This window comes from Typopeltis vanoorti, chromosome 19, assembly GCF_054136105.1.
Source record: "Typopeltis vanoorti isolate ZY-2024b chromosome 19, IOZ_Tvanoo_1.0, whole genome shotgun sequence".
In the NCBI taxonomy this organism is placed as follows: domain Eukaryota; kingdom Metazoa; phylum Arthropoda; class Arachnida; order Uropygi; family Thelyphonidae; genus Typopeltis; species Typopeltis vanoorti.
Window position 1 is genome coordinate 93062921 of NC_143567.1, and position 10397 is coordinate 93073317.

Sequence of the window (10397 nt, forward strand, 5' to 3'; positions counted from 1 at the left end):
TCACTTCCAACATACGCTAACAAGTCCAGCAGGTAGATGTCGCAACTGGCGTGTTGCCAGCCGCGAAAAGTCGACTTGTGGCGCCACCACAAAAGAAACTACTGCAATAAAAACTGCATAATTCAGATCGCTAATACAAAACGATACGAATTTATAACAAAGTCAAATAAAAGCAAAAAATAGTTATTTTAAGAGATTTCAAAATTTTAAAAACTAGAAATGTTCTATAAGTTTTCTTCGTCCCCCAGTACAGTTATTGGCTGTACTCAATAATTTGAGACGCGATCAAGGGTCAAGGTCGCTTTACGAAACTAGGATGATTGCTGTGGAAATGTCGAGTTCAGTCACGTAGAATAAAACCTTGATAAAAGAGCTAGCTATACGAAGTCATTTGTAAAACAGGACGGTAAACAGTTAGTAGCTCAGCTATATAAGCGAAATAATCCTTCTGGACGTCTATGCAACCTTCTAATTAAACCTTACAAATCGTTTAGTATTATTTGTTTGACGCAAGTGACAAGGAAGCACTCGAAGGTAAGCAATTCGTTACATAGGTTTCATTCTGCGATTATTTAATCTAAAATCCGTTATTTTATATGAATATAAAAAATAAAAAATAAAAGCAAATTTTAAAGATCATTGCTGGTGGTTTGTGTGGAATATTTTCAGGACGAAAACATAGAATGATTCATACGCTGAACATGAGTAGTTAAGATTATTTTTGCAGTATTAAAAAATCTTGTGAAAGTGTAATTTAGTAGTATATCCCCCCCCCCAGTGTACACATATTTTTCACTGAATTAGAAACCTTTATACAGATTTAGGTAACCATCATTTACGCAGCGTATATGAAAAATAATTGGTCACGTGCCACCCGCTTGTCCTAGGCTATTATTTAAGAATGCTGCTGGTCAGTAATTGCTAATAGCGTTCATCACAACAGGAAAAGCAAAGGATCTTTCGCAGTCCGATACAAGGCTTATTGTGAGGGTCTAGCTTTCAAAAAAAAGCAGAGCTGACTGGTATCTTAATTTATGAGATATCGTAGGTGTTTAATCAGTAGAATTAAAAACATACATTACTTGTATAAGATGGGTAACTGTAGTCCGAAGACAGTCTGTCAGGAACTAAATCGCTTGTACGGACGAACATAAGTTCATGTGTGCAGCAATTGACCGCAGCGTTTAATGAAGGTTGTTCCCCACCCATAACTCACCGAACTACGGGCAGGGATTTGAGGCGGACCGTACATTCTTATGACTATACGAAAACCACTGATTTCTGCGAATTTTATAAATCAGAGTCTGTGAGTGTGTACTATAATTAGAATATTTTAGAATGTTTTCGTAGTCGTGCTTACTACGAAAAATAAATAAACCAACCCATTGATAAGACTAAAAAATGTATGAAGTTAACGTTTCAATAATAATAATTATTATTATTGAAAATAATAATAATTATTATTATTGGAGTCGCCCGAAATAATAATAATAATTATTACGGGCAACTCCATGAAGTCCTTAGACTCATCGAGGGAGGCCCTAAACATCATGTCCACACAACTATACGACATTCTCACAATATCTATCATACCTTGCCTTGAACTCACTCACTGTCATAGCACCCACAACACACTCTTGTAGTTTATTCCACTCATTTACCACTTTAAAACTAAAGAACCCAGCTCTAACACCCTTGCTAATCACACTCTTTCCCAGCTTCCATAGGTGTCCCCTAGTTCTCCCACCACCAGTCCTGATCTCAAAAATATCCTCTGAATTAATCCAATAGAAACCCTTTAGCAATTTGAATGTCTCGATCATATCTCACCTTTCCCGCCTATCAACCAATTTCTTCAACCAACAAATCTTCAACATGTTCGCATAAAGTTCATTCCATAGACCTTCTATCATATTGGTCACTCGCCTCTGGATTCTCTCCACCACCTCCCCATCAAGAAGAAACCTGGTGACCAAATCTGGGCACAGTAGTCAAGATGAGGTCTTATCAAGGCTCAGTACAGGGGCACCATAACTTGCTTGTCAAAGTATTTTTCAACAACCAAGTGAGATGATGAGCTGATTTAGCCACTTGTGCAATGTGCGTCCTAAACTTCATGTCCCTATCCACCAACACTCCCATGTCCCTAGCCACATCAATCTGCTGGCATACCGTTCCACCAAAGTGGTATATAGCTGCTAATCTTTTCACCCCAAAATGCATTACCTTACATTTTGTCACATTAAATTGACATCACTTCAATCTTTCCAAATCATCCAGCAAGATTTTGACATCTTCTGCATTCACTATTGCCCTACTCAACTTTGCATCATCAGCAAACAAATGAACTGTCCTTGACCACTCCTGATACGCTGATCGGTCGGTAATTTGCAAACAGTAGGCTTGGATCCTCCTTTATGTAGTGGAACTATTTTCCCCTCTTTCACACCTTCGGAACTAAACCAGACCCAAGACTCAGATTAAACAACATGGTCAAGGGCACTGATAATTCTTTAGCCACTTCACGTAAGATCCGTGCCGGTATACCATCCAATCCCACAGATGTATTCACATTAAGTTTCTGTAATAGACTATTCACCTCGACTTCATTCATCACAATTGTCGTATAAACTGATGGTTCCTTCATTCTTTCAATGCACCACCTGGATGATATACTCTTGCAAAGTGCTTGCTCAGTAATTCCACTATATCGACTGTTTCAGTGACCTCCTTACTATCGGAATTGCTTAGAATCCTTCTGCTATGTAGATTTTTTTTGTTTGCAGCATATTGAAAGAACTATTTGGGATTCTCTTTAGCTTGCACAGCTAGTTTGCTTTCATAATCTTCTTTTGCTGTTTTTACCACACTCGTTACCCTTCTGGCCTGCACTTTATACCGTTCATGTGCCTGCAGGTCACCTTTCTCTTTAAATTACCTCCACCGTTGTTTATATTTTTGCAGCTCAAGCTTAATGGTGTTATTCATCCATTTAACCCCTACTTGTTTTACTATTCAGACCATAGGTATACAATCAGCCATAACCACCTATGAATGCTCCTTGACCACTTCCCATGCTCCATCGACATCCAGCACTCGCAGTTTTACATGCCATGGCCCTAAACCAAGCAATCTCCTAAGCTTGTCAAACTAACCAGCACGGTAATTCCACATATACCCTGTCTCAACCGAAAATTCCACACATTTAGCCACCTCCCCGGTCAAGACCTTATGATCACTCTCACCAATAGGTGACATGGTGATCTCACCAACATGGTGATATTCATTACAGTCAAATTCTCAGATGCTATTACCGGGTCAAGCACTCTAATACCCCTTGTACTTTCAATTAAGTGCTGTCTCAGATAGTTATCCCTTAATAATTGAATAAAATCCATTTCCTTCTTCACATAGGTCCTCTCCTCTGTCCAATCACTGATACTATAGTTGAAATTCCCCATAATAATTACCCACCTTCCACTCATTTCATCAATTTGTTTATGCATACTATCTCCACCATCTTATCCATCACCTGGTCTATAGCAGGATACGACTGTATATTTTATTCTTCCAGTCTTAATCTCACACCAAATAGCCTCAAATGTGCTCTTTTCACTATCCTGCAATACAACGTCAATTCTCTTTGGCTGCAGTTCATCAGCTATCATCAGTAACACTCCTCCCCTATTTTATTCACTCTGTCTCTCCAAAACACACTATAACCTACACATTCTATACAACTAACTATATCATCTTCCTTCAGCCATGTTTCACTAATGCCAATAACCTATGGCCAGGAAGAGACAACCAAGGCCAAACATTCTTCCTTCTTGTTCCTAATACTGCTGGCATCAGTATATATGAAATGCAGAGATCCCTTTGTCCCACCCCTATCTTGGTGCGTTATTCTAACTATCCCATTCCGATTATTTGTCCTTAGTACTGGCTCGGGTACATTATATACATTCTTACACTCAAATTGTCTCACTGATGTCCGCATATCTACTTCCCACCTTTCTTGGTAGTTTTATTCTCCCTGGTTGTGCACATTCATTTTCACTTCATTCAGCAACACTTTTTCCAGTCTCCGCACACCAAATCCATTCAAATGCAGGCCATCCATCTTGTATAAATCCTTTCGCCCATCAAACTCAGTCCACACGTTCACGAATTCCAAACCACACAGTCTGCATAACCTGCGCATAAAGTCATTTGCGATTATGATCGTCCTTCTAAATTCCTCTCTGCCGTACCGCGGCAACAGACTCACCATCCTAACTCTGTCACTCTTTTCTTTCGCTACCTTTAACAATACTTTCAAGTCCTCTCTCATAAAAAAATTATCTCCGTTCAATTCATTCGTACCGCCACAACTATCAATTCTTTCACCCTCTGTTTTTGCGCTCTAATGTTCTCACTTACATCCTAAATAATGAATAATATGACTTGAATTTGACCAAGAAGTCGAATGTCAATCTCCCCTCTTCACATGTTTTGGAAGAGGGGGAGAATAAATAAGTATTATTATGATTAATAATAATAGCTCTAGTATTTTTAAAATAATACCGAAAATTATATATGTCTCCTATTCAAATATATTCTATAGCAAATCAGAAAGGGTACTAGAGTAGGGAAAGATTAAAACATGGAAGGTGTGAAGAATAAAGAGTTAGACATAATGAAAAAGACAGCGTGTTTTTACTGTGTAGTTCATAAGACGAAGACGAAGCTGGAGACACGGCATAAACGCTTGATGAGTAGTATTGCGCAGCAAAGGAAGAAAAATGAGTAGCAACGAAGAGAAAGAAATGTACATCTAAGAGAGAGAGAGAGAGAGAGAGAGAGAGAGAGAAGGGTTGGATTCACAGACGGAGATCCCGTGATGAGAGGATTGCTTTGCGAGGGAACGAAGAAATCATGTTTCCCAGATGCAAAGATTAATGCGGTTCGTAAGGCTATGAGGATGTAGAAAGGGAAAGTGGAAGACTTCATTATTTTAGGAGTAGAAATGAACTGAAAGGTGAAAAGTATGGTATGACAGAAGACATGAAATCGACACGAGGAAAAGTGAGGAGATAGAGTGTAAAGATCGTGAGTCGGTTGCTGCGGTATGAGAAAGATATGTGACTTTCCTTCACAAACGAGTTGCGAAAGAAGGTCATAAAAAGCGCTGCTGACTGCACTAGGATTGCGTATGCAAAACTGTGTTGCTAGGGAGAAAGGAGGCAGAGGTGCGTGCAATCAGCAATAAGACAAATGAATGTGTGATTGGACAAAAAATGCTGACTTTGTTTCCTGAAATAGAAAATAGAAAGTGGGTATAGCGACTACAAAAGTAAGGTTAGTAATGAGCATATCTGGATCACAGCATTTACGTATGCTAATGGCGGGAATTATAATTATTAGTAGAATACGAAAGTTGCAGTAGTTTTACGACAGCAAATAGGATGGGGGTGGGAAGCTGGATATGAGTGATGACTGCAGATGAATTGAAGCCTAAAAGAGAGAACAACAGGAGGTCAGAAAGATGTGAACACAGTGAATTTCACGCGAAGATAAACATGTGGAAATTTCCGTAAAGAGGAATTATATGTGGGATTATACAGCTGAAAACGAGAAAGATTGCTTGGAACGGAACCAATACATACAGGACATACTTCAGAAGAAAGATGTTAGTAGCATGAAAAGGGGTAAAAGAATGCTTGAAGTCAAGTTACTGATTGCTTACCTTAGAGTTAACATAAAAAATAAATTAAGAATTAAATTATTATTGTTATTATTATCATTATTACGGACAACTCCAAGGAATCCTTAGACTGATCGTGGGAGGCCCTGTACATAATTTCATTCACTACCCAACATTTGCGCAGTATCTACCATAGTAACACCCTTGTTAACTACACTTGTAATCAGTTTCCAAGGATGGCCCCTAATTACTCCACCACCAAACCTGTTCTGGTGGAGGTGGTGGTGGAAGAAATAGGAGAATAGAAGAATAATAATCAATCAATAATTAATTATTAATTAACGATTGAAGGTAAGTGAGTACGATGCAAAACTAAATAAATATCACGTAAATAAAAATTATAAAAAAGTAAGAAAGACAAGATGGAATCTACCAAGAAAGAAACAAAGTATGTTCTAGGAGCAGAGGTTAGGAAAATTCTTCGTGTACTCCTACAAAAATTGTACTAAATGTATTTTCTTACGTCTTTAATCATAAGACTGTTTCTTTAAAGTTATTATGAAAATCAAAAGGCTTCGTTATGCAGTGTTAGAAGAACTGATTTACTCTTGCACTACATTTTAAAAAATTCAAGAGGTTTGTCTTTTAAATTAAACAAAATGTGTTACATGCAGTGTTGCTTTGTCCTCTTAGATTCTTATTAATAATGACTAATTTTCTGGCAGTAAACAATAAATTCGTATATAATAGCGTATAACTCAGAATTCCTCTTGAGCTGGCTCTACAGCCATTCCAATATCCATTGAATTTTAAATTTCGATTGACTTCATCACTGATCATATGCTTCTTCACTTCTAGTGCACATCCATATACACAGTAGGAAGACTCCCTTCACTAATCTTTTTCACTGTTAACTTATTTTTAAGATATTATTGTAGAATGGTCCGCGCCGTTAGCCTAGTGGCCGTGCGCTTCGCAATCATATGCCTGGGGAAGGAATGTCCAGGTTCGATTCCCGTCAGCGGCGTGAGGCGCTTAAGGATCTTGCTCAGTCATAGCCAAGTTAGCCCCGTCTTGAGGGTGGACAGCAGGGTTTTTTCCACTAGTTTATCTAGGGTTTTTCATCCCGCTAGTAGGCAAACTGGACCTGTGAACATACAGGATACTGTCATAGGATATATTACAGCAAGGAAGGCAACGGCAAACCACGTTGCTCATAGTCACTTCTCTAGTTTGGTTGCATTGCTGTCCCTGCAATCTGTATGAATGTAAAAGGAAATCATTGATTGATTCATTCATTATAGAATGCATTACGTACATATCCCATTTTAATCCTCCAAGGTTTCACATCTTCAAAGTAAAATTTAATAGATTACAGAAAAAACGAAAAATTTAATTAATAATGAAAGAGGTAAATGTATTATTTTTTCCTAAACGTATATATCAATCTTAAATATCTCAATTAGCATAGCGCAGATATTAACAATTTACTCATCAATGATTTGTACGTCTTCCTAATAAATGTATTTTATTACTTGCAGATTAACTGAAGAATGGATTTTATTTCATTCCAGGAAAGTGTCTCAACGAATCGATCCTACTGGATAGGAATCGTCTTATTCTCTGCTCTGCTCACTTGCATACTAAAGTGGCTATTCAATAGGCATCGGATTCTGCAAATCTTTAAAAACTATGGAATTCCTGGGCCAGAACCAAATTTCATTTTAGGAAATATTCATGAACTGCATAAAGCCGAGACACCGAATCATGCGATGTCCGAGTGGCATAGGAAGTATGGAAATATTTTTGGTTTCTACATAGGAGCTAACCCTCGTCTATACATAAAGGATCCAGATATTTTAAAAAACGTTTTCATTACAGACACTCATAATTTCATCAACAGGCCGAATGTTCTTCCACTGAGTAAAGACTGGGCACATTTTGTTGCTTTCCTTCGGAATCAGCAATGGAAAAATATCCGAAAAGCTTTATCTCCTGCATTTACTACTAACAAAATCAAACACGTGTGTCCAATTATGAATAAAAAAATCGATATTTTTATGAATCGTATTAAGGAGAAGTCAGACAGTAATGAGATGTTTGATATTCACTTTACGTATCAAACCTTAACACTAGACATAATTGCTGAAACTATCTTGGCAATGAACGTAAAATGCCAAGAAAATATAAACGATTCCTTTTTTACTGGAATGAGCGATTTTATGAATTCGTGTAATTCGCTTATTCTGGACGTTGCTAGTATGTTTCCTATTATCATAAAAATTCTGATGGTGGTACAAAAGTTCACGAAAAATGGAAAATTAATGGCGAAGATATTGTCTAATCTCAAGCAAGTCATTCAGTACAGGCGAAATAATTCTTCACAGCAACGAATCGACCTTCTTCAGTTAATGTTAGATTCGGTTACAAAAAGTGATCTTTCAGATAATTCTGTGGGAAACGAGTACACTCTCAGCGATGAAGATATTATTTCTAACGCGTTCGGTTTTCTTGTAGCAGGATACGAAACAACGTCAAATCTTCTTGCATTCACGTCATATATGTTGATTAAGCACCCAGATATTCAAGAAAAACTTTATGAAGAATTAACTAAGAACCTTCCTGGTGAAGCCACCCCAACGTACGATGATGTGCAGAGATTACAATATATGGATCAGGTTCTTAATGAAACGCTCAGGCTTTATCCACCCCTGGCAAGTGGGGTTGAGCGTGAATGCGCAGAAGATATTACTATCCACGGACAAATAATTCCCAAAGGAGTGTCCATAGTTGCAGCAGTATGGGATATTCATCACGATCCAAATATTTGGCCGGATCCCTGGATCTTCAATCCTGACAGGTTCTCACCAGAAAACAAAGCTAAAATCAATCCGATAGCATTTATGCCTTTTGGTGTTGGTTCGCGTAACTGTATCGGAAGAAGATTTGCTCTGTTAGAAGCTAAGATAATTTTATCGAGGCTTGTACGAAGCTTCAAATTAATTGCATGCGAAAAAACCGATGATCCCATTGATTTAACTTGCTTGATTGTGGCTGTTGTTACTCCTGCTAATGGTGTATACGTAAAAGTGGTTCCCAGAGTATAATAATAATAACATTTCGATGCTGTTTGAAATCAAAGATCCAAAGAAAATCTAAGTATAATCTGAAGATTAATAGAGAAGTAATAGCTGAACAGAGAAATAAAATTTCTTCAAAAATTTAATAAATAAAAATAATATTAGAAAGTCTAGCTGATCAGTCGCTACTTCTTTTGTCGCTAAGATACTTTTGTAAAAAAAATTTATAGCTTATGTTACATTATGAAAAATTATAGCTCCGGGATTAATATTTAAATCATGATGGTTGTAGCTTAAAATATATTAAAACATTGTTACTGCCGCTTGTAGTTTGAAGTTTTTATAAACTACTGGAACTTAATCCCCAGTAAGTTTTTAAATGTTAATCCATCAGTGATATGTGTAATCCCGCATTACTTCAGTAGTATTACCGGAAAACGACTTAAGCATTCAACTGGGTTGATTTGGAACACATGTAGAGTACCGAAAACCATTTATGAAAACAGCCATGAAATTACACTTTAATATATGCAAGATGCTGTCAAGTGACTGCTATATTATTAGAGGATAACAGAGGGTGCAAAAATATTCATCTTTAACTTTAAACATTCTTGGCAGATAAGACAACCTGATGATGATACACAATTTTTCACTGTGACAGAAATATTTAATAGATGTAATACAAATATACTTTTCTCTGCACCTGCAAAGCAATTATTTTCTTTTATAATTAGGGACTGGAGCACAGCGTTTCCATCCTTCGGTACTTCGAACAAAAATGTTTTATGTAAATTGTATTATAATATTCAATGTAAAAAGATTGTAGTGTGATTGTACCATTGTAGTGTGATTGTACCTCAATGGGTAAATATTTCTCTCGTAATAAAGAAATATCTAACCAGTGAATATTGACAGACACACACACACACAGACATGTATATAAATACTCGTGTATATAAATAATTTTACTTATACGTGTACAGTGTGTGTGTGTGGGGGGGGTGATGTCCCTGGGCACGTGCTATTAAAATTTTAAAAGAAACTTCTGCTGTTGCACATGACATTTCAAAACGATTTGATACAGTTTTACGTGGAGAACCTCTGCAAATTTTGGAATTTCTTCGCTGAATAAAAACAAAACAAAACAGAGAGCGCACATCGGAGATGTAAAGTAGGTTGAAAGTTTATTATAAACTGCGTCTGCTGTGTGGCAAAACGATTTTTTTTATTCTCTCACCATTTAGGTTGAATCAATAATGTAGATCTAAAACTTATCAATACGAAAATAATGGACATAAGAGCACGTCTTTCAAACAAGTTTCGGTAGATCGAGTACTTATTTCTAATGTTTTTTGATCTTTTGCTGCTTTTCACATTGTTTAAGTGAGCTATGATTGATATACACATTGACGAAATGATTAGCAGAAAATTCGCATTATCAAGACAATGAAAGATCGAAAAAGAAAAAAAAAATGTTAGAAACAAACCACTACGCAATGAAGAAAATGGAAACGAATACGTAAAATTGGAAAACAAAATACAATGAATGCATGCCATTCTTTAACTGGAGTCATTGACAATATGAAGAGCAGATTGCTGTATATAATAATTTCATCCACTGAATAAACACA

At 36.8% G+C, this 10397-nt stretch overlaps 1 pseudogene across 2 annotated transcripts; it reads left to right on the forward strand.

Annotated features, from left to right (window-relative positions):
• The first annotated feature begins 219 nt into the window (after window positions 1-219).
• On the forward strand, window positions 220-10397 carry LOC150096349 (cytochrome P450 3A24 pseudogene; annotated as a pseudogene). Of its 2 annotated transcripts, none has more exons than XR_016549887.1 (2): window positions 220-534; window positions 7228-10397. The product of XR_016549887.1 is annotated as a cytochrome P450 3A24 pseudogene, transcript variant X1 (transcript). The 2 variants fall into 2 exon arrangements; XR_016549888.1 differs by having other exon boundaries at window positions 7261-10397.